The sequence below is a fragment of the Oncorhynchus nerka genome, linkage group LG23 (genome assembly GCF_034236695.1).
Source record: "Oncorhynchus nerka isolate Pitt River linkage group LG23, Oner_Uvic_2.0, whole genome shotgun sequence".
Taxonomy (NCBI): Eukaryota; Metazoa; Chordata; class Actinopteri; order Salmoniformes; family Salmonidae; genus Oncorhynchus; species Oncorhynchus nerka.
The window spans coordinates 35239525-35264997 of record NC_088418.1 but is presented as its reverse complement, the minus strand read 5'-3'; the positions used below and the strand labels follow the sequence as shown (position 1 = coordinate 35264997).

Here is a 25473-nt window from a genome sequence, read left to right as displayed (position 1 = left end):
TTGGGGGGCCAGAGCAGCGAACAGTTTTGACTGGGCTGCGCGGGAACTGTACTTCCTCAGTGGTAGGGAGGCGAGCAGGCCAGAGGTGGATGAACGCAGTGCCCTTGTTTGGGTGTAGGGCCTGATCAGAGCCTGGAGGGACTGAGGTGCCGTTCCCCTCACAGCTCCGTAGGCAAGCACCATGGTCTTGTAGTGGATGCGAGCTTCAACTGGAAGCCAGTGGAGAGAGCGGAGGAGCGGGGTGACGTGAGAGAACTTGGGAAGGTTGAACACCAGACGGGCTGCGGCGTTCTGGATGAGTTGTAGGGGTTTAATGGCACAGGCAGGGAGCCCAGCCAACAGCGAGTTGCAGTAATCCAGACGGGAGATGACAAGTGCCTGGATTAGGACCTGCGCTGCTTCCTGTGTGAGGCAGGGTCGTACTCTGCGGATGTTGTAGAGCATGAACCTACAAGAACGGGCCACCGCCTTGATGTTAGTTGAGAACGACAGGGTGTTGTCCAGGATCACGCCAAGGTTCTTAGCGCTCTGGGAGGAGGACACAATGGAGTTGTCAACCGTGATGGCGAGATCATGGAACGGGCAGTCCTTCCCGGGAGGAAGAGCAGCTCCGTCTTGCCGAGGTTCAGCTTGAGGTGGTGATCCGTCATCCACACTGATATGTCTGCCAGACATGCAGAGATGCGATTCGCCACCTGGTCATCAGAAGGGGGAAAGGAGAAGATTAATTGTGTGTCGTCTGCATAGCAATGATAGGAGAGACCATGTGAGGTTATGACAGAGCCAAGTGACTTGGTGTATAGCGAGAATAGGAGAGGGCCTAGAACAGAGCCCTGGGGGACGCCAGTGGTGAGAGCGCGTGGTGAGGAGACAGATTCTCGCCACGCCACCTGGTAGGAGCGACCTGTCAGGTAGGACACAATCCAAGCGTGGGCCGCGCCGGACATGCCCAACTCGGAGAGGGTGGAGAGGAGGATCTGATGGTTCACAGTATCGAAGGCAGCCGATAGGTCTAGAAGGATGAGAGCAGAGGAGAGAGAGTTAGCTTTAGCAGTGCGGAGGGCCTCCGTGATACAGAGAAGAGCAGTCTCAGTTGAATGACTAGTCTTGAAACCTGACTGATTTGGATCAAGAAGGTCATTCTGAGAGAGATAGCGGGAGAGCTGGCCAAGGACGGCACGTTCAAGAGTTTTGGAGAGAAAAGAAAGAAGGGATACTGGTCTGTAGTTGTTGACATCGGAGGGATCGAGTGTAGGTTTTTTCAGAAGGGGTGCAACTCTCGCTCTCTTGAAGACAGAAGGGACGTAGCCAGCGGTCAGGGATGAGCGAGGTGAGGTAAGGGAGAAGGTCTCCGGAAATGGTCTGGAGAAGAGAGGAGGGAATAGGGTCAAGAAAATAGGGTTGTTCTCAACTAGCTGTCCTGGTTAAAGGTGAAATAAAAAATAAAAATAAAATATGGTGAGCAATACTTTTAGAACATTGAAACACAAGGAAATCACAGTATTGAATTGCAATATGCAGTACCAGTCAAATGTTTGGACACACCTACTCATTCAAGGGTTTTATTTATTTGTTATTATTTTCTACATTGTAAAATAATAGTGAAGACATCAAAACTATTAAATTAAACATGGAATAATACAGTGTCCAAAAAAGTGTTAAACACTATATTTGAGATTCTTCAAAGTAGCCACCCTTTGCCTTGATTACAGCTTTGCACACTCTTGGCATTATCTCAACCAGCTTCATGTGGTAGTCACCTGGAATGCATTTAAAAAATAGGTGTGCCTTGTTTAAAGTTAATTTGTGGAATCTCTTTCTTTCCTAAATTACATTTGAGACAATCAGTTATGTTGTGACAAGGTAGGGGTGGTATACAGAAGATAGCCCTATTTGGTAAAAGACCAAGTCCATATTAAGGCAAGAACAACTCAAATAAGTAACGAGTCCATCATTACATCATTACTTTTCAAGAATTTTGAAAATGTCTTCAATTGCAGTCGCAAAAACCATCAAGCGCTATGATGAATGTCTCTTATGAGGACCGCCAAAGGAAAGGAAGACCCACAGTTACCTCTGCTGCAGAGGATAAGTTAATTAGAGTTACCAGCCACAAATAATTGTTTCAGAGTTCAAGTAACAGACACATCTTAGCATCAACTGTTCAGAGGAGCCTGTGTGACTCAGGCCTTTATGGTCGAATTGCTGCAAAGAAACCACAACTAAAGGACACCAATAATAAGAAGAGACTTGCTCGGGCCAAGAAACACGAACAATGGACATAAGTGGTGAAAATATTTTCTTTGGTCTGATGACTCAAATTTTTAGATTGTTGGTTCCAACATCTGTGTTTTTGTGAGACGCAGAGTATGTGAACGGATGATCTCGCATGTGTGGTTTCCCCCGTGAAACATGGAGGAGGAGGTGTGATGTGGGGGGTGCTTTACTGGTGTTACTGTCTGCGATTTTATTTAGAATTCAAGGCACACTTAACGAGCATGGCTACCACAGTATTCTGCAGCGATTCGCCATCTCATCTGGTTTGCGCTTAGTCCCACTATCATTTGTGTTTCAACAGGACAATGACACAACAGACATCCAGGCTGTGTAAGGGCTATTTGACCAAGAAGGAGAGTGATGCATCAGATGACCTGGCCTCCACAATCACCCGACCTCAACCCAATTGAGATGGTTTGGACCGCAGAGTGAAGGAAAAGCAGCCAACAAGTGCTCAGCATATGTGATAACTCATTCAAGACTGTTGGAAAAGCATTCCAGATTAAACTGGTTGAGAGAATACCAAAATGCTGTCATCAAGGCAAAGGATGGCTACTTTGAAGAATCTCAAATATGAGATATATTTTGATTTGTTTAACACTTTTTGGTCACTATATGATTCCATATGTTTTATTTAATTGTTTTGATGTCTTCACTATTATTTTACAATGTAGAAAATAATACAAAATAAATAAAACCCTTGAATGAGTAGGTGTGTCCAAACATTTGACTTGTACTGTATATTGCAATTCAATACTGTGATTTTATTGTGTTTCAATGTTCTAAAGGTATTGCTCACTAGTGTTGAGTAATGTGGTGTAGGTCTTATGAGTCACAATCCATGCCAGGTACACCTGTGAGCTCTGGAACTCCACATCTGACAGGCAGAGTCAACATACCTGGCGGGTTTGTCAGGTTGTCGGTTTACCCTGACATTTCCATTCCTCTTCTGACAACAGAACTTGACCAACTGTTCACCAGGCACAGCAAGGGCCGTCCGGACTGTTATGCTATTCTGCTATTCCAAGGATGTGTAACCGAGGTGAGATACCACGAGTGGACACAGAATACCAACTGGGATGGATCCTGAAGCAAATGTGGCTTACCAGTGAACCTCTGGGTTTTCATCCTTAATCTCAGAAGTTTCTATCCATGACTGATGCAACCCGAAAAGCACTAAAGACAGAGTTAATGAGTACTTGCGGTCACAGAGAAAGTCTGGACATGGCCTGCTCTCCCTTATGTAAGGAATTAGGCACTTTACCAGGTTTATTACAGTATGTACAGTCGTGGCCAAACGTTTTGAGAATTACACAAATATACATTTTCACAAAGTCTGCTGCCTCAGTTTGTATGATGGCAATTTGCATACACTCCAGAATGTAAGAGAGTGATCAGGTGAATTCTTTGCCAGTCCTGTCTGGTCCAGCGACGGCGGGCTTGTGCCCATAGGCGACGTTGTTGCCAGTGATGTCTGGTGAGGACCTGCCTTACAACAGGCCTATAAGCCCTCGGTCTGGGCCTCTCTCATCCTATTGCAGACAGTCTGAGCACTGATAGAGGGATTGTGCGTTCCTGGTGTAACTCAGGCAGTTGTTGTTGCCATCCTGTACCTGTCTCACAGGTGTGATGTTCAGATGTACCAATCCTGTGCAGGTGTTGTTACACGTGGTCTGCCACTGCGAGGATGATCAGCTCCTATGTCCTATGGGCAGGTCTATGCAGAACCTCAGAACTAGGAAACTGAATTTGATAAACAAATTAATTTGCGTACTACTAAGCTGTTTTTTCAACCCACAATGGCGGAAGGAGGAGAAGATATCGATTTGGTCGAGGATATAATTATATAACGACATTCTCAAGACGAACTTTTCAAGAAAAGTTAGACATTGTAAGGAGAGGTCGCCCGACGCCGACGCTAAAAAGCCTGTCAAAGGCGGGAAAGGGGTTCGTTAGCCACTTTCAAAGTTCCAACTACGAGCGCTATCAATTTCTCACAGGCTCCGAGAAGCACTGCAAACTGTACTGCTGGGAATGCCTATTATTACAATTGAGCGAGAGAGGCGCAGGTTCAGTCAAATCTACGAAGACAGAGCGCATCTCAAGTTCACCCAGCGCACGCAGAGGCCCAGCACAAGGAGACCCTCGCACATACTACCAACAACACCACGGCAATATTCTGGACAACATTCTTTGCCAGATACGAAACAGGTTTCAAGACCACGAAAAATTTATGTTTCTCTCCCTCCTGGACCCCCAGCACATTCAGACCTACCGGGAAAAATTCCCGCAAACAGCCTTCTCCAGCTTAACAGAGAGTCACGGAACACTGTTCGACCTATCCAAGCTAAAAACAGAACTGACTGTAATGTATGCTATGACTGATTTTGAAGGGAAAAGTCCCTCTGATCTCCTTGATTTCCTTAAGCAGAAAAATCTGAATGAGGACATGGGGCAACTTTACACATTGGCATGTGTGACAGTGACTATCCCTGTGTCCACGGCTTCTGTCGAGCGGTCATTCTCGACCTTAAAGCGAATCAAAACGTATTCCAGAAATGCTACTGGACAGACTCGGCTTTCAGCATTAGCCTCCATGTCGATAGAAAAGGACTTATTGGTGAAACTAAAACGCACAGATAGACTGTACAACAGAGTCATTGAAGTCTTCTTGAGGAAAGAAAGGGGGATGGATTTTGTGTTCAAATCATCAGTCTTTGGTGATGATTTAAAAAAAAATATGTATGTATGTTTCACATTTTATTTCGTTAATATTAAATAGCCTATATATTAACAAAATAAAATGGCAAATAGCCTATGTTGCAAATTATTTGTTTTCTTTCTTTTATTTTCTGTGAATAGTTATGTGTCTTTATCATCACGGTGAAACTGCTTTGGGTGTGACGCAACGCCTGGTTATACTGAGTTTCTGTCTAAATGTATAGTGTCCAGAGCCATGGCATCATAATGATGGTAATAAGAGGGATTCATTCGGTTGGGACTGTGTAGGACCACACTGAAGGCCCAGGCCCCAGGCACACGGCACGCCACTGCATTTAGTTTTACTTGCATTTGGAGGCCACGGAAGGAGAGTTGTCTGGCATTTAAGCTCGTCTGGAGCTTAGTTAACACAGTGTCCAAAGAGGAGCCAGAAGTATACAGAATGGTGTCGTCTGCATAGAGGTGGATCAGAGAATCACCAGAAGCAAGAGCGACAACATTGATGTATTCTCGACCCGAGAATTGAACCCTGTGGCACCCCCATAGAGACTGCCAGAGGTCCGGACAACAGGCCCTCGGATTTCACACACTGAACTCTATCAGAGAAGTAGTTGGTAAACCAGGCGAGGCAATCATTTGAGAAACCAAGGCTGTCAAGTCTGCCAATAAGAATGTGGTGATTGACAGAGTCGAAAGCCTTTGCCATGAATACGGCTGTACAGTAATGTCGCTTATAGATGGCTGTTATGATATCGTTTAGGACCTTGAGCGTGGCTGAGGTGCACCCATGACCAGCTCTGAATCCAGATTGCATAGTGGAGAAAGTACGGTGGGATTCGAAATGGTCGGTAATCTGTTTGTTAACTTGGCTTTCAAAGACCTTAGAAAGACAGGGTAGGATAGATATAGGTCTGTAGGAGTTTGGGTCCAGAGGTTAGTGATTGGTTTTATCTCTATTTGAACAGGGGAATGACTGTGGCAGCTTTCCAATCTTTGGGAATCTCAGACGATATGAAAGAGAGGTTGAACAGGCTAGTAATAGGGCTTGCAACAATTTTCGCAGATCATTTTAGAAAGAGAGGGTCCAGATTGTCTAGCCTGGTCCAAATTTTGCAGCTCTTTCAGAACATCAGCTATCTGGATTTGGGTGAAGGAGAAATGGTGGGGGCCTGGGGGGTTGCTGTGGAGGGTGCCGGGCAGTTGACCGGAGTAGGGGTAGCCAGGTGGAAAGCATGGCCAGCCGTAGAGACGACATGCTTATTGAAATTCTCAATTATAGTGTATTTATCGGTAAGGACAGTGTTTCCTACCATCAGAGCAGTGGGCAGCTGGGAGGAGGTGATCTTATTCTCCATGGACTTTACTGTGTCCCAGAACTTTTTTGAGTTTGTACTACAGGATGCAAATTTCTGTTTGAAAAAGCTAGCCTTAGCTATCTGAACCTGTCTAGGACAGCAGAACCCCCCCGCAGCAGCCAGTGAATTTGCAGGGTGCCAAATTCAAAACAACAAAAATCTCATAATTAAAATTCCTCAAGCATACAAGTATTTTACACCATTTTAAAGATCAAATTCTCGTTAATCCAGCCACAGTGTCTGATTTCAAAAAGGATTTACAGCGAAAGCACCACAAACGATTATGTTAGGTCACCACCAAGCCACAGAAAAACACAGCCATTTTTTTCAAGCCAAAGAGAGGAGTCACAAAAAGCAGAAATAGAGATAAAACCAATCACTAACCTTTGATGTTCATCAGAAGACACTCATAGGACTTCATGTTACACAATACATGTATGTTTTGTTTGATAAAGTTCATATTTATATAAAAAGTTTACATTGGCGCGTTACGTTCAGTAGTTCTAAAACAAGCGTTGATATTGCAGAGAGCCACATCAATTTACAGAAATACTCATAATAAACATTGATAAAGATACAACTATTATACATCGAACTTTAGATTAACTTCTCCTTAATGCAAGATTTCAAAAAAACTTTATGGAGAAAGCAAACTATGCAATAATCTGAGTACAGCCTTTAGACAACAAAGCAGCCAAAAAGATACCCGCCATATTGGGTCATATTGGGTATCATATTGGGTATTCAATATGCATTTTAAATATTCACTTACCTTTGGAATCCCAGTTCCACCATAAATGTTTTGATTTGTTCGATAATGTCCATCAGTTATCCATCAGTTATGTCCAAATATCTTCTTTTGTTAGGGCGTTTGGTAAACAAATCCAAAAGCGCGTTCAGGTCGCGCCGAACGTCAGATGAGAAGTTCAAAAAGTTCCATTACATCCCGTAGAAACATGCCAACCTAAGTATGGAATCAATCTTTAGGATGTTGTTAACATAAAATTTCATTAATGTTCCAACCGGACAATTCCTTTGTCTGTACAAATGAAGTGGAACGTAGCTACCTTTCACCTGAGCACGCCAGACCGAGGCTGTGCACTCTGCCAGACCACTCACTGAAAGAGCCCTTATGAGCTCCTACTTTAGAGTAGAATCCTCAAAACAGGTTCTAAATACTGTTGACATCTAGTGGAAGCCTTGGGAAGTGAAACATAACTAATATCACCCTGTATCTTCAATGGGGGCTGAGTTGAAAAACTACGAACCTCAGATGTCCCACTTCCTGGTTGGAATTTTTTCAGGTTTTTGCCTGCCATATGAGTTCTGTTATACTCACAGGCATCATTCAAATAGTTTTAGAAACTTCAGAGTGTGTTCTATCCAATAATAATAATAATATGCATATATTAGCATCTGGGACAGAGTAGGAGGCAGTTCACTCTGGGAACGCTATTCATCCAAAAGTGAAAATGCTGCCCCCTATCCCAAAAAGGTTAATTGCCTGTGTATATTTGTTCCTAACCTCCCTGAAAAGTTGCATATCACGGGGGCTATTCGATGCTAATGCAGAACGCCACAGGATGTTTTTGTGCTGGTCAAGGGCAGACAGGTCTGGAGTGAACCAAGGGCTATATCTATTCCTAGTTCTACATTTTTTGAATTTATCAATTTAATTTATGTCATTAATTTTACCATTTGTACGTGATGTTGTATGGGGGTTCCATCACTTTTCTTAAATCCTCTTTGTTTCCACACAGCTCCAAATAAGTGGCATACTCCATGTGCATAGGCTGAGTCAGTGTCTATGTTTACTGTTGCAGTGTGTGCAAACCTGGTCAAGAACTACAGGAAACGTATGATCTCTGTATTTGCAAACAAAGGTTTCTGTACCAAATATTAAGGTCTGCTTTTCTGATGTATCAAATACTTATGTCATGCAATAAAATTAATTACTTAAAAATCATACAATGTGATTTTCTGGATTTTTGTTTTAGATTCCGTCTCTCACAGTTGAAGTGTACCTATGAAAAAAATTACAGAGCTCTACATACTTTGTAAGTAGGAAAACCTGCAAAATCGGCAGTGTATCAAATAATTGTTCTCCCCACTGTACGTATTTACTCCCTATTTTCATTTTTTGTGCTATTCCCTTATTAAAACACCTTATCTTGTTCTTTATATTACTCCCTATAGATCCAGGGCTAAAAACGTTAACGATCTCTTCAAGCCATAATATTTAGATTTGTATTTATATATTTTTCTTTCTCTATTATTGTACTTGGACTATTGGTAATTACCCATTTATCGTTTTTTATAATAGTTCTCTCTTTTTGAGTATATTCTTACTTACGATTTCTATAGACTGTATATTCATCCACTTAGCAGTACACAATGTAACGGTCTCACCAGGCAATCGCTAATATCGTCTCAACATTTATTACGAAGTTACTATATTGTTCATGTATTTGACAATTTCTCCTAACTGTTCAAACTTCTAGTATCATATTCCTTCAATGGGTATTTATGTACCTGTCACACCTTAGATATCTCTGTTTTCTTTATATTTTGGCTAGGTCAGGGTGTGACTAGGGTGGGTACGCTAGTTTTTTGTATTGTCTAGGGTTTTTGCATTGTCTAGGGTTTTTGTATGTTTAGGGTTTTGTAGGTCTAGGGGTTTTTGTATTCTATGTTGGCCTGATGTGGTTCCCAATCAGAGACAGCTGTTTCTCGTTGTCTCTGATTGGGGATCATATTTAGGGAGCCATTTCCCTTTGGTGTTTGTGGGATCTTGTCTATGTGTAGTTGCCTGTCAGCACTTGTTTGTATAGCTTCACGTTTTGTTATTTTGTTAGTTTGTTCAGTGTTCATTCTTTTAATAAATAAAAATGTACGCATACCACGCTACGCCTTGGTCTCCTTCATACGACGAACGTGACAGTACCAATCACATTCACTTCCCCTAGTGCAGAACTGGTTCGTCAGACCAAGACCCCTTCGTCAGACCAAGAGAGGCACAAACCTTTTGTCCCACAACAGCAGAGAACTGTCACACTCACGTTCACGCTTTCCTAAGCGACCTGAGTATACCGGATTTGCATCTTATTTAATTAATTAATGATACACTCCCTCAACACGATACGTAATCGAATAGTATTTCTCTTACACTTTCCTAAGTGATCTTTCACGCTTTCCTAAGCGACACTTTCCTAAGTGATCTTTCACCTGAGTATACAGGATTTTAATTTGCAATTTCCGATTCACTTTCTAGCTGTCCTCATTGATTCACTTCCACGACACGATAAGCGCTCTTTAATTTTATTCGACCATGCATATGGACAATTGTCACCTCAAACTAGATTGAACAGACCTGTCAACAGGGCAGACCGATAACTTGAAAAAGACCGATCACCCTCCCCAGCTGAGTGACTGCGTGAGCCAGACAAATTGAAGGACCCGCTGACAAGGACCAATTGAGTCAGACAAATGGGCTGAGTTTGCACGCAACTCACACAGGTCTAATCAAACATATCCCGGCCAAACAAAATCAGACAACATAGTCACGACTTAACCAGTCTGAACAACTGGTCAGATGAACCATCTGAACAAATCAGATGAATAACCCCACCCAACTGAACCAGTCAAAACAGATGGTGCACACAACTCTCCCCCTCCAATGGTCATACACAAATTACTATACTTATATTCACGGTTGCAAAGCTCAAAAGCTTTATTTTACCCTTAATATTTAGCATGCATTTCATTGAACTCAAAAGCTCCCAATATTTGGTTCATCAAATTTGGAGAGACCTCCTCGGTGACCTACCTCTGAGGTGCGTTCAAATAGACTTTTATTAATCAATATAACAAAAGCTGAGCTAATTCATGAAGTAACTCCCTTCCAGTCTTGGCACAGGCTTCTTATACATTTATCCTCCTTACGTCATACTCATAGTAACTCCTCTTAATGGCTCATCACCTCTGGCATTTAGCCACCGTCATATTAGGACATTGAACCTGTAGAGTCACAGAAATAGTTTAATGCATGTAGGAACATAGTAACAGACCTTGGCCCTCTACAAAAATAACCAATACATGCCATCATGCTAACTCCTCTGAAAGGGACACCCCTGTTCTGGAAAAAAGCCAAGAAGTGTAACCATAGCAACAGCACATAGTTGGCCATAACAGTTACAGGAATAACCAAATTCGTGTCCAACCCCCAGGTCTAATGGTGTCTAATGACCCAGAGCACAAAACTAGTGCACTAGTTTTGCTGGCTCCTTCTGAAATAAATAATTGCCACATATGTACTGAATAATTCACAATAATATGTACATATAACTAGGAATAAAGTGGCAGATAGTAACAGCAGTTTATGTGATGAGTCAAAAAAGGTAGTGCAAAAATAGTTAACCAAATAGCTACACGGACTAACTATTTAGTAGTCTTGGGCTTGGGTTTAGAAGCTGTTCAGGGTCCTGTTGGTTCCAGACCGCATCGGTACCACTTGCCGTGCAGGCCTTCCTCTGACACCGCCTGGTATTGAGGTCCTGGATGGCAGGGAGCTTGGCCCCAGTGATGTACTGGGCCGGCCGCACTACAGGTCGAATGCCAAGCAGTTACCATACCAACCCCACCTCTTTAAGGAATACCTAGGATAAAGTAATCCCTCTCCCCCCCCCCCCCCCCCCTTAAAATATTTAGATGCACTACTGTTCCACTGGATGTCATAAGGTGAATGCACCAATTTGTAAGTCGCTCTGGATAAGAGCGTCTGCTAAATGACTTAAATGTAATGTTAAATGTAAGCGGTGATACAGCCAGTCAAGATGCTCTCAATGGTGCAACTGTACAACTTTATCAGGATCTGAGGGCCCATGACAAAAAAAATTCAGTCTCCTGAGGGGGAGAGGTGTTGTTGTACCCTCTTCACAACCGTGTTGTGTTTTTCCCATGATAGATCCTTAGTGATGTGGACACTGAGGAGCTTGAAGCTCTTGACCCGCTTCACTACAGCCCCATAGATGGGAATGGGGGTGTGCTCAGCCCTCCGTTTCCTCTGGTCCACGATCAGTCGTCATTGATCAGGCCTATCCCCTTTGCATCGTCAGCAAACTTGATGGTGTGGACACATAGTTGTAGGTGAATGGGTAGTACAGGAGAGAACTAAGCACGGCAAATGTGTTGTTGCCTACTCATCACCTGGATATTATTAATAATATGCATGTCAATCTATCCTGGCTCAAAGTGGAGGAGAGATTGACTTCAACAATGCTTGTATTTATGAGAAGTATTGACATGTTGAATGCACCGATCAGTCTGTTTGATCTACACAGCTCGGACACCCATGCACACGACATGTCACAAGACGTCTCTTCACAATCCCCAAGTCCAGAACAGACTATGGAAGGTGCACAGTACTAAATCGAGCCAAGACTACATGGAACTCTATTCCACATCAAGTAACTCATGCAAGCATTACAATTAGATTTAAAAAACAGATAAAAAAAAACACATTATGGAAGAGTGGGGACTGTGAAGCAACACAAACATAGCCACAGACACATGCATACACACACACATGCACGATAGCATACGCACTATACACACAGGTACACATGGATTTTGTACTGTATATTTGGTAATGGTGGGTAGGGGCCTGAGGACACACAGCCAATGTATTGTATTTAAAATTGTATAACCTTCCTTAATTTAGCTGGACCCCAGGAAGAGTAGCTAATGGGTATCCATAATAAATACAAAATACCTGGGGGCGTCCCATCAGGAAGTCCAGGATCCTGTGGATCTGTTTGGGTGGTATGCGAATTGGAGTGGGTCCAGGGTTTCTGGGATGATGGTGTTGATGTAAGCCAAGACCGGCCTTTCAAAGCATTTCATGGCTACAGATGTGAGTGCTACAGGGTAATTGTCATTTAAACAGGTTACTTTGGTATTCTTGAGCTAAAACTGCTTGTTGTCAGAGAGGAAGAAGTGATCTTTCATCTGTGTTGTGGGTGGCAGGTGGAGGGGTGTCTGAGTGAGTAGGAAGGTGCACAGCGTAAACAGCACTGAAGTTTCTCTGTCCAGTGTTTGTGTTCTTTTGCCAATTTTAATATTTTATTTTTATTGGCCAGACTGAGATATGGCTTTTTCTTTGCAACTGTGCCTAGAAAGCCAACATCCCGGAGTCACCTCTTCACTGTTGACATTGAGACTGGTGTTTTGCGGGTACTATTTCATTAAGCTGCCAGTTAAGAACTTGTGAGGCGTCTGTTTCTAGACACTCTAATGGACAACAGTTTTCAGCTGTGCTAACATAATTGCAAAAGGGTTTTCTAATGATCAATTATCCTTTCAAAATTATAAACTTGGATTAGCTAACACATCGTGCCATTGGAACACAGGAGTGATGGTTGCTGATAATGGGCCTCTGTACGCCTATGTAGATATTCCATAAAAATCTCCAGCTACAATAGTCAGTTACAACATTAACAATGTCTACATTGTATTTCTAAATTTTATGTTATTTTAATGGACAAAAAATGTGCTTTTCTTTCAAAAACAAGGACATTTCTAAGTGACCCCAAACTTTTGAACAGTAATGTAAATTCAAATTAATTGAATTAATTTATATATATATATATATATCACCCACCCTAGCCTAGTCCAGGACTCGTTTTCTTAAAGTATCTCATAGTAGGAGTGCTAATGTGGGATCAGTTTTGCCTTTTGGATCTAGCACTTTTAGCACTGAGACGCTTTATACGCTTGGACTAAAAAGCAGTATACATGGAGAATCTCCATTATACATGCTTCTAAATCTAAGTCTAGGATTAGTCTGTGTGCGGGAAACCAGACCTATAATGTGTGTGATTATAGTGGTTCATGTCTATCTCTGTTCTATTCTAGTGGCACATGCGCAGGACACACACCATTCCAATGAGAAGCCTCTGATTCAGTGCTACAAGTGTGGGGAGCCATGTAAGGGTGAGGTGCTGCGGGTCCAGTCCAAGCACTTCCACCTGAAGTGCTTCACCTGTAAAGGTAAGTACAGTACCAAACCCTTGAGATCATTTGAGGGTTTAAGTACAGTAACGGGGGACTCCGATTTAGAGATAATCCATATTCAAGTCATTGAGCTCTCCCAGGGTGAGTGTAGCCTTCAAACAGCATGCATGATGGCAGTTGTGTTGTTAGACAATAGTGCTGAGGGATTAGTGCTTTTTGAGTTCGGTTCGGTTTCGGTACGATTCTTTTTTTAAACATACGTTTTTTAAAATTTCAAATTCAATATTTTTTTTTGTTTTCAATGAGAGCACAACGGTAAAGGCCGTCAGCTGCCACAGTAGACGGAACTTCCCGCCAGAGTTCAAGTAATTTAGAGTTCTATACCAGGCGGTGTCAGAGAAAGGCCCTAAAAATTGTCAAAGACTCCAGCCATCCTAGTCATCGACTGTTCTCTCTGCTAAAGCACGGCAAGTTGTACCGGAGCGCCAAGTCTAGGTCCAAGAGGCTTCTAAACAGCTTCTACACCCAAGCCATAACACTCCTGAAAATCTAATCAAATGGCTACCCAGACTATTTGCATTGCCCCCCCTCTACGCTGCTGCTACTCTCTTTTAGTCACTTTAATAACTCTACCTACATGTTCATACTACCTCAATTACCTCGACTAACCGGTGCCCCTGCACATTGACTCTGTACCGGTACCCACTGTATATAGCCTCGTTATTGTTATTTTACTGCTGCTCTTTAATTATTTGTCACTTTTATTTCTTACTTTTTTAGGTATTTTCTTAACTGCATTGTTGTTTAAGGGCTTGTAAGTAAGCATTTCACTGTAAGGTCTACACTTGTTGTATTCGGCGCATGTGACAAATAAAATGAGATTTAATTTCATTTAAACTTTTGCCTTCTACTGTAGCGTTGTTTTCTACCGGATGTTAATTTGCACTGTTCGTTTACTGAAATCCCCATAGCAATGCATATCGTCGTGCAGGCTTGGTTTTGCCATCAATCTCTTTCTTGCTTTCTTGTTCCGCTATACCAAATAGTATGAAGTGTTTTGCGTCCCTAGTCTAAATGCAGAATTACTTTAATAAAATATTTAAGTTGTGTATATTACATTTGTTTTATTTGATTACTTTATTATTTATTTCCAATTCATCATCTCATCTTAATAGAGCTGCTGCCTATGCTGTCTGACTAAATCACTATTTTAGTAGTTTTTCTAAGTAAATAAGGCATACTTTTATGACTGCTGAATACCAACTATCAATCATGTAGATCAAGTATTTTCAGGTAGACATACCATGAGCAGCAACGTATCTCTATCCCTCTTGATCCTGCATTCTTCTGTCTCTTTTATTTAGCAGGCGTGAAAGACACACAGACCGGACAAGTGTGTGCACAATGGATTATGGTTATTGTAGTTAATTACCACATTTTCTGCTCTAAACTATTTGGAATATTGGCCTGTTGAAAACCAACTCCCCACTACATCACAGTTTGGGCTTGATCTGTTTTAACTCTAGAGAAACTATGCATTGAGCTCACAAAAAATATTGAAATCTAATAATTGAACCGATGTCAGTGAATTGCTTGTTTAAGAATCCAAAAATTATCGCTCAGCACTATTAGCCAATGTCAAAGCTAGCTAGCACAAGCTTCCCTCTCCCGATCGACTGTCGTGTGGTTGTGTCACAGAAGTGAATAATATTAGGACATTTTCAATTATTTTTGCTAGTCCTCTCATCGGCGACCGTTAAATCGCTGTGTGTCCTTGTCTCCTCCTTCCATTGAAATTGTCTGGTCACTAATTACAGCCCCAAGTGTGAGCCCAGTGCAAGTGAAGTCACTAAAGCCGTCTGTTCCCAATGGATCACAGTCTGTGCTTCTTCACCCATGTTCCAGAGGACTACAGTGTGTGATGGCCTGTTATCCCATGTTGTGTAAAGGTGACAAGTGCCTTGATGTGAATCTGATAGTAAACAGATTGATCATCCAATTAGTTACTCTTTTCCCACAGCTGCTGTATCATCTCAGACTGGGGATGGAGCGCACTGAGTCCGGAAAGCGAGACTACCAATTAGTTAGTTAGCTAGCCAGGTCATCAGATCCTACTGCCCTAAAAGCTCTCTCCTGGCCCCTTACACTAAGTCTGAATTTGTCCTGCTAGGTGACCTAAACTGGGACATGCTTAAACCACCTGACCAAGTCCTAAAGCAATGGGACTCCATAATGGATGACTCCAAACACGCAGAAAAGGCTTCTCTCCTTGATGTTATCCTCACAAATAATCGTGATAGGTATCAGTCTGGTGTTTTCTGTAATGACCTTAGTGATCCCTGTTTTACAGCCTGTGTTCGTAATGGCTGCTCAGTGAAACGACCTGTCCTGATTTGTCATAGACGCTTGCTAAAAAAACTTTCATGAGCAAGCCTTCCTTCATGAACTGGCCTCTGTAAAATGGTATAGAATCAGCATGGACCTTCTTTTTTGATATATATATATATATATATATATATATATATATATTTTTTTTAAAATTTTTACCCCTTTTTCTCCCCAATTTCGTGGTATCCAATTGTTGTAGTAGCTACTATCTTGTCTCATCCCATAAAGAAAATTAGAATTAAAAACAGGTTCAGTCCGAGGTTCGACCGTGATCTTGCAGAGTTACTCCACCTCAAGAATTGCATTTAGCAAAAGGCTTGGCACACCCATACTCAGGCTGACTGGCTCTCGTTCAAGCAAATGAGAAATAAGTGCACTCGGGCTATCCAGAAGGCCAAAGTTAGTTACTTTAAGGAGCAGTTCTCTCTGTGGGTCTAACCCCAAGAAGTTCTGGAAAACAGTTAAAGACCTGGAGAATAAACCCTCCTCCTCACAGCTACCAATGACCCTTAAAGTTGATGATGTCCTTGTTACTGACAAGAAGCACATGGCTGAGCTCTTTAATCACCACTTCATTAAGTCAGGATTGCTATTTGACTCAGCCATGCCTCCTTGCCCGTCCAATATTTCCTCATCTCCCACCCCGTCTAATGCGACTATCCATGATGATTTTCCCTCATTGTCCTCTGCCCCGCAACAAAGTCTCTCCCTGCAGGCAGTCTGAGGTGCTAAAGAAGCTCCTAAAACTTGACCCCCAAAAAACATCTGGGTCAGATGGTTAGACCCTTTCTTCTTTAAGGTTGCTGACCATATCATCGCCAAGCCTGTCTCTCCTTTCTGGGAAGGTTCCTGTTGCTTGGAAGGCAGCCACGGTTTGTAATTTATGTAAAGGGGGAGATCAAGCTGATCATAACTGTTATAGGCCTATTTTGCCCAGTTTATCAAAAGTGTTGGAAAAACTTGTCCATAATCAACTGACTGGCTTTCAATGTCTATACTATTATCTCGGGTATGCAATCTGGTTTCCGCTCAGGTTATGGATGTTTCACTGAAACCTTAAAGGTCCTCAATGATGTCACCATTTCCCTTGATTTTAAGCAATATTGTGCTGCTATTTTTATTGACTTGGCCAAAGCTTTTGATATGGTAGACCATTCCATTCCTAAGGAGTATTGGTGTCTCTGAGGGTTCTTTGGCCTGGTTTGCTAACTACCCCTCTCAAAGAGTGTAGTGTATAAAGTCAGAAAACAAAGGGAGTACCCCAAGGCTCAATCCTTGGCCCTACGCTCTTCTCAATTTACATCAACAACATAGCTCAGGCAGTAGGAAGCTCTCTCATCAATTTATATGCAAATGATAGTCTTATACTCAGCTCGCCCCTCCCCAAATGTTGTGTTAAATGCTTTACAACCAAGCTTTCTTAGTGTCTCCACCCTTAACCTTGTTCTGAACACCTTCAAAATAAAGGTCCTGTGAAGAATGTTCCTCTCCCCACAGGTGTGATTAATACCTCTGAGGGTGAAGAGCTTGAGATGGTCACCTCTTACAAGTACTTGGAAGTATGGCTAGACACTGTCCATCTCTCAGCACATATCAAAGCTGCAGGCTAAAGTTAAATCTAGACTTGTTTCCTCTATTGTAATCGCTCCTCTTTTACCCCAGCTGCCAAATTAACCCTGATTCAAATGACCATCCTACCTACGCTAGATTACGCCAGGTCGCAGTTGTAAATGAGATAAATAAAAAAGATTACGGAGACATCATTTATAGATCGGCAGGTAAGGGTGCTCTCGAGCGGCTAGATGTTCTTTACCATTCGGCCATCAGATTTTCCATCAATGCCCCTTATAGGAAGCATCACTGCACTGTAAACTCTGTATACCCATTGCAAGACCCACTGGTTGATGTTAATTTATAAAACACTCTTACACGGAACCCAAACCGGCTGCGCACGTGCGCCATCGTGCATACATTTATTTTGTCCCCCTACACCAAACACGATCCTGACACGCAGGTTAAAATATCAAAACAAACTCTGAACCAATGACATTCATTTGGGGACAGGTCGAAAAGCATTAAACGTTTATGGCAATTTAGCTAGCTAGCTTGCTGTTGCTAGCTAATTTGTCCTTGGACATAAACATTAGGTTGTTATTTTACCTGAAATGCACAAGGTCTCTCTACTCTACTCTGACAATTAATCCACACATAAAACGGTCAACCGAATCATTTCTAGTCATCTCTCCTCCTTCCAGGCTTTTTCATCTTTGAACTTATATAGTGATTGTCATCTAAACTTTCATAGTATTTCCACGACAACCGGCAAAACAGTTTGTCTTTCAATCACCCAGGTGGGAATAACCAATGAGGAGATGGCACGTGGGTACCTGCTTATATAAACCAATGAGGAGTTGGGAGAGGCAGGACTTGCAGCGCGATCTGCGTCAGAAATAGAAAGGACTTCTATTTTAGCCCTTGGCAACGCAGATGCTCGCTGATGCGGGCGAGCAGTGTGGGTGCAGTAAATTAATAACATAGATTTCTACATTTATTTTGCAATGCTCGCTCACGCGATGCGAGCAGTGTCGTCAGGGTATTAGGCCTCACTCCCCCCTATCCGAGATATCTACTGCAGCCCTCATCCTCCACATACAACACCCGTTCTGCCAGTCACATTCTGTTAAAGGTCCCCAAAGTGCACACATCCCTGGGTCTTTTCAGTTTGTTGCAGCTAGCAACTGGAACAAGCTGGAACAAACACTCAAACTGGACAGTTTTATCTCAAGCTCTTCATTCAAAAACTCAATCATGGACACTCTTACTGACAGTTGTGGTTGCTTTGCGTGGTGTATTGTCTCCACCTTGTCTGTGCCCAATAATGTTTGTACCATGTTTTGTGCTGCTACCATGTTGTGTTGCTACCATGTTGTTGTCATGTGTTGCTACCATGCCATGTTGTCTTAGGTCTCTCAAATATAGCCCTTCTTACATCAGCTGATATCTCAAAGTGCTGTACAGAAACCCAGCCTAAAACCCCAAACGGCAAGCAATGCAGGTGTAGAAGCACGGTGGCTAGGAAAAACTCCCTAGAAAGGCCAGTACCTAGGAAGAAACCTAGAGATGAACCAGGCTATGAGGGGTGGCCAGTCCTCTTCTGGCTGTGCCGGGTGGAGATTATAACAGAACATGGCCAAGATGTTCAAATGTTCATAAATGACCAGCATGGTCAAATAATAATAATCACAGTAGTTGTCGAGGGGGCAGCAAGTCAGCACCTCAGGAGTAAATGTCAGTTGTCTTTTCATAGCCGATCATTAAGAGTATCTCTACCGCTCCTGCTGTCTCTAGAGAGTTGAAAACAGGTCTGGGACAGGTAGCACGTCCGGTGAACAGGTCAGGATTCCATAGCCACAGGCAGAACAGTTGAAACTTGTTGAAACAGTTGAAACCCTTCACAGTGCACTACTATTGACCATAGCCCTATGAGCCTTAGCCAAAAGTAGTGTACTATATATGGAATAGGGTACCATTTGGGACACCCACTTTAACTTAATTTGCATTGTTGTTACAACATGCTCCCTCCTACACGTATGTCAGCCAGACATACTCATTATGCTAAAAATGTGTGCATGGTTCTATTGAGATCTCTGTGATAGAGTACTTTCTGATGTGTTGTCTCCAGAAAAATTGGTTGTAACATACTCCCACAGTGCCACTCCTGCACATGCAAATACTGTTCACATGCAGACATGTACACGTACACACAGACACAGGACACAAACCCCACATGGTATTTGTGCGTGACTGTCTATAAAGGAACTCATTGCATGCTGCGCTCAGAGAAAAGCTCATCTTGGCACTGTGCATGCATTTCACTTTCAAATACGAATGGTTTATAACTCGCAGCTTCTCACATAGGGAGACAAACACAAGCCATGATAACGCCAAACAACGTTACCTGGCATGCAAACCAGCCTGGGCTGTGTGGCCTAAACCTACTTTAGATGAGGTGGTCTGAGGACCAATTAAATATATGTGCGTCCCAAATGGCACCATATTCCCTACATAGTGCACCACTTTTGACCAGAGCCCTATGGATTCTGGTCAAAAGTAGTGCACTAGAGAATAGGATGTCATTTGGCACACACATATACTGTACCTCTGACTGAAATTGATTTGGTAAAGAACTAATCTTGTCACACCCGCAACTCTGAGCCTTGATCCAATTAAACGTTATTCTCTCTCTCTGTCCTATTCATCCCTGGGATTGAATGTGGCTCGTTGCATAAGGACGATTAGACCTAGTTATCTCAAGCATTGAACCGTCCCAGGCTCCTAGTCCTCAGTTCTCTGGCTTTTTCCAATGCGGTAGGACTTTTGTTATGCTCTCTTTTGTAATTGCACAATGTATCGTACATTACTCATATGGTAATTGTATGGCTATAATTAAGTTGTCTCCGACCTGCCAAAACACTGTCTCTTTAAACTGAAAGAGTTTTATTAAACACAGAACTGTTATTCTGTCACATTTATACAACTCAACCTCTCTGCATACTAATGAAATATGCAAAACAAAGTGCAATATAAGTGTAATAGGTCACATAATAACAGATCAGTGATCTTCAAGTTGAAGATAACAGGGAGCTGACCCATGATGGGATATAGGTCAATGGTAATTGATCAGATCCTACAACAGATAGAAATACAACAGCACCATAGGTCCTCTCAGACCTCTGTGGTTGGACCATTTAAAGAGGAAGTTCAGGGTTTTACAACTTGATGTTAGGTTAAGGGACCACCGAAAACAACCAATACAAACTTCAGCTAAATTTAGCCACCGCTAGCTAAAAATCTATGGGAGTGATATGGGCAATCGAACTTCCTCTTTGAAATCATCCATCCAAACCCACTGACTAAAGCCATGTAAGGATATCTGGGTATAGGTGCTGGTAGAGAGTAGCCTTGCATGCAGTCTCAGAGCGTGCTGCTTTAAGACGTCTGTTGGACTGTTGGAGTGCCATGGATGATCTAGTCCCACACATTGTTTTTACCACTGATGTATACAGCATTTGACGCAACTGTTTTCATACAACAGAGCTGCACACAAATAATTACGTTGTGGAGACACCACACAATGGTTGTGTAAAGATTTTTGTGCAGACCTACTCTCTATTGTATCAACCAAAAAAATCAGTTGTACATCCAATTGTGAAACCTGAGTGTGTGCGGGGCCATAGATCTTCATTCACACTGTTGACGACCAGCAGGCTGTATTGACTGTAGCGGTCTGGGCTGTGCTGACTGACTGAGAACTAACAGGCCATGGTAAATCCCCAGCCACAGATAGTCTATTTTGAGTCTGCAGAGCTGCTGGTCCAAGATAAATACCTTGACGTTTAACTGTCATGCATTAAGTGAATGGTGGCAGTTGTGACACTCCTAGTTGGAGATAACCCCGTCCCCAGGCTCAATTCCCACTGGGCACACATAGGTTGAATCAACGTTGTTTCAACATAATTTGTCAATGTATTGTGATGTGGAATCATCATGGTAAATACATTGGATTTGAAAAAGTCATTAACCAGTATTGTTTTCATCTCATTTCAACCAGTGTTGTAAACATTGAAATTAGGGTAAAACTTAAACTTAAATACATGGACTTAAATGTAGATTCAGTTATATGGCATAAATGCAGAAAGTAAACAGCGTAGTGGGTAAATTTCTGCAACAACTAAGAGCGTTAAAGCATGAGGCTCAACTTCATTGCTGTTTTTGGTCGAGTGGCTATCACAATGTGAACAGCTTGAAGTGAACCCGTGCACATGCGCAGATACTGTGTGTGTGAGCGAAGTCTTGCATCTCGCTCATCTCAATATCTGCTATGGCAACGTCATTTTGCTGAGTCTTCCTTTAACTTGACTAACAGGTTGTTTCATCAATATAATTTCAACAAAATCATCAGAACTTTGTAACCATTGAAATGGTGTTAAATTCCAATAGAAAGGTAATTCAAGTGGGTGGTTGAATTTTAGATTTAATTACAGTGGCTTGCAAAAGTATTCACCCGCCTTGGCATGTTTCCTATTTTGTTGCCTTACAACCTGGAAATAAAATAGATTTTTGGGGGGTTTGTATCATTTCATTTACACAACAGGCCATTGAAGAAGCAAAATATATTTTATTGGGGAACAAACAAGAAATAAAACAATGCAAACTTGAGTGTGGTTAACTATTCACCCCCCAAAGTCAATACTTCGTAGAGCCACCTTTTGCAGCAATTACAGCTGCAAGTCTCTAGGGGTATGTCTCAATAAGCTTGGCACATCTAGTCACTGGGATTTTTGCCCATTCTTCAAGACAAACTGCTCCAGCTCCTTCAAATTGGATGGGTTCCGCTGGTGTACAGCAATCTTTGTCATACCACAGTTTCTCAATTGGATTGAGGTCTGGGCTTTGACTAGGCCATTCCAAGAGATTTAAATGTTTCCCCTTAAACCACTCGAGTGTTGCTTTAGAAATATACCTAGGGTCATTGTCCTGCTGGAAGGTGAACCTCTGTCCCAGTCTCAAATCTCTGGAAGACAAACGGGTTCCCCTCAAGAATGTTCCTGTATTTAGCGCCATCCATCATTCCTTCAATTCTGACCAGTTTCCCAATCCCTGCTGATGAAAACCATCCCCATAGCATGATTCTGCCCCCACTATGCTTCACTGTGGGGATGGTGTCTTGGGGTGATGAGAGTTGTTGGTTTGCGCCAGACATATAATTTTCCTTGATAGCCAAAAAGCTCAATTTTAGTCTCATCTGACCAGAGTACATTCTTCCATATGATTGGGGAGTCTCCTACATGCCTTTTGGCCGAACACCAAATGTATTTGCTTATTTTTTTCTTGAAGCTATTTTTTTCTGGCCACTCTTCCGTAAAGCCCAGCTCTGTCGAGTATACGGCTTAAAGTGGTTCTATGGACAGTTACTCCAATCTCCGCTGTGGAGCTTTGCAGCTCCTTCAGTGTTATCGTTGGTCTCTTTATTGCCTCTCTGATTAATGCCCTCCTTGCCTGGTCCGTGAGTTTTGATGGACGGCCTTCTCTTGGCAGGTTTGTTGTGGTGCCATATTCTTTCCATTTTTAGAAAATGGATCCGTGGGATGTTCAATGTTTCGGATATTTTTTTTTACCCAACCCTGATCTGTACTTCTCCACAACTCTGTCCCTGACTGGTTTGGAGAGCTCCTTGGTCTTCATGGTGCCCCTTGCTTAGTGGTGTTGCAGACTCTGCGGCCTTTAAGAACATGGGGTATATATACTGAGATCATGAGACAGATCATGTGACACTTAGATTGCACACAGGTTGACTTAACTAATTATGTGACTTCTGAAGGTAATTGGTGTGTAAAAGCTGTGTTCGTTTCAACTGAGATATCAGGTCAACACATTTAGACATTGATCAGCATCCATACTCATTTGCGTAAACTACCATAGTTGAATGTAACTAACTTTAGTTGAAAGTAACTAAGCTGTATGTGAAAGTCAATTCAGAGTGAGGATGTAGGCTACATTGACATGGGACCTGGTCAAAAATACTGCACTAAATAAGTAATGGAGGCCAATTGGAATGCAGACTTAGAGTTCTAAATTACAAATACAATAAGCAATATCTGTAAATTGTCAGCGAAGGAACCTTGATGTTCTGGAATGAACTTTCCTCATATGGGCAATATTGGGATTCAGATTATTGACACTTTCTTTTCAGTGTAGCATAGTACAATATAGGGTTGGGTGATGTCAACCGTTGTCCCATTGTGGTTATGTACAATGGTATTGCCCCTTATTGGCCAACCGCCAATTAATTTTTAAGAAAATTAAAAGCAGCGTTGAGCTATAGCGCAAAATAGCGCGCTACAACTGGACGAATCATAACGAAAGATTGTGTTGTGTTAAATTACATGTCTTTACCATTAGGCCCATAAAAAAGTGTAAGGGCCTGCACACACAGGATGTCCCGTTTAAAGCATAAAGACCCCCGAATGTCAAGGTACAGTGTATTCAGACCCCTTCACTTTTTCCACATTTTGTTAAGTTACAGCCTTATTACAAAATGGATTAAATTGTTTTCCCCTCCTTATCAATCTACACACAATAACCCATAATAACAAAGCAAAAACAGTTTTTTAGACATTTTTGTCCCCCAAAAATTACATTTACATAAGTATTCAGACCCTTTTCTCAGTACTTTGATGAAGAACCTTTGGCAGCAATTACAGCCTCGAGTCTTAGCTATGATGCTACAAGCTTGGCACACCTGTATTTGGGGAGTTTCTCCCATTCTTCTCTGCAGATCCTCTCAAGCACTGTCAGGTTGGATGGGGAGCGTCGCTGTACAGCTATTTTCAGGTCTCTCCAGGGATGTTCAAGCCTGGGCCACTCAAGGACATTCAGAGACTTGTCCCACTCCTGCGTTGTCTTGGCTGTGTGCTTAGTCATTATCTTGTTGGAAGGTGAACCTTCACGCCAGTCTGTAGCAGGTTTTCATTAAGGATCTCTCTGTGCTCCGTTCATCTTTCCCTCGATCCTGACTAGTCTCCCAGTCCGTGCCGCTGAAAAACATCCCCACAGCATGATGCTTCCATTTAAGAACAATGTAGGCCACTGTGTTCTTTTGGACCTTCAATGCTGCAGAATTTGTTTTGTACCTTTCCCCAGTTCTGTGCCTCGACACAATCCTGTCTCAGAGCTCTACGGACAATTCCTTCAACCTCATTGCTTGGTTTTTGCTCTGACATGCATTGTCAGCTGTGGGGCCTTATATAGACAGGCTTGTGCCTTTACAAATCATATCCAATCAATTGAATTTACCACAGGTGGACTCCAATCAAGTTGTAGAAACATCTCAAGGATGATCAAAGGAAACAGGATGCACCTGAGCTCAATTGAGTCTCATGGCAAAGGATCTGAATACTACGCTTTGTCATTGAGGTATTGTGTGTAGATGGATTAAATATATATTTTTCTTATCAATTTTCGAATGAGGCTGTAATGTAACAAAATGTGGAAAAAGTGAAGGGGTCTGAATACTTTCCGAATGCACCGTATATTTTCCACTCTTCTTAAACTTCACAATGATTTTTCTATCGGCTATTGATGTTGTTTGTTCTCTTATTATTAGTTCCCTTGCTACCTTATGTTTTTAGGCTATGCAAACAACTTTTTGAGATGTAACTCCAGATTCATTCATTGTTTGATGCATAAAACGATGAAAGCATATAGCCCCAAGTTATAGTCAAAACCTATCGAAGGGAGAGAGAAGGGTATATAGTCTCTGTTTTTTAAACAGTTAAACACAAGAAAGTTAGGAAGTGTCCGAATAAGCCCGAGAGATGTATTTTCTGACGGGACATTTTGCTCTGCTTTGGTGGAATTCTCCGCTCTGTCTAGACTACATTCGGTATACCATATTTATTGAAATAGGCCAGAGCAAATAGAAATATTAAAATGACTCGGAATGCCACTCGTGTGCTGCCCACTGACCGACTCCGTTCTTGTGTGCCATCATGTCACATCACGATGTCGTCTCCAACGACGATGGCTGTCAATCATCGTTGATAGACGATAACCCACACAACACACTCCCCACCTCTCGTCATGATCAGTTCGGACTTTACCGAGAACCACTATACTGTATTTTTTGACAGGGTCATTAGCATTAGAGTCGTCAGACAAT

At 42.2% G+C, this 25473-nt stretch overlaps 1 protein-coding gene across 1 annotated transcript in view; it reads left to right on the top strand.

Moving 5' to 3' along the window:
- The first annotated feature begins 13323 nt into the window (after window positions 1-13323).
- LOC115106754 (actin-binding LIM protein 1-like) overlaps window positions 13324-25473 on the top strand; it is a 115429-nt gene continuing 103279 nt past the window's right edge. The window contains exon 1 of the mRNA XM_065008067.1: window positions 13324-13400. The gene's annotated coding sequence lies outside the window, so the exon portion shown is untranslated. The remainder of the gene's footprint in view (window positions 13401-25473) is intronic.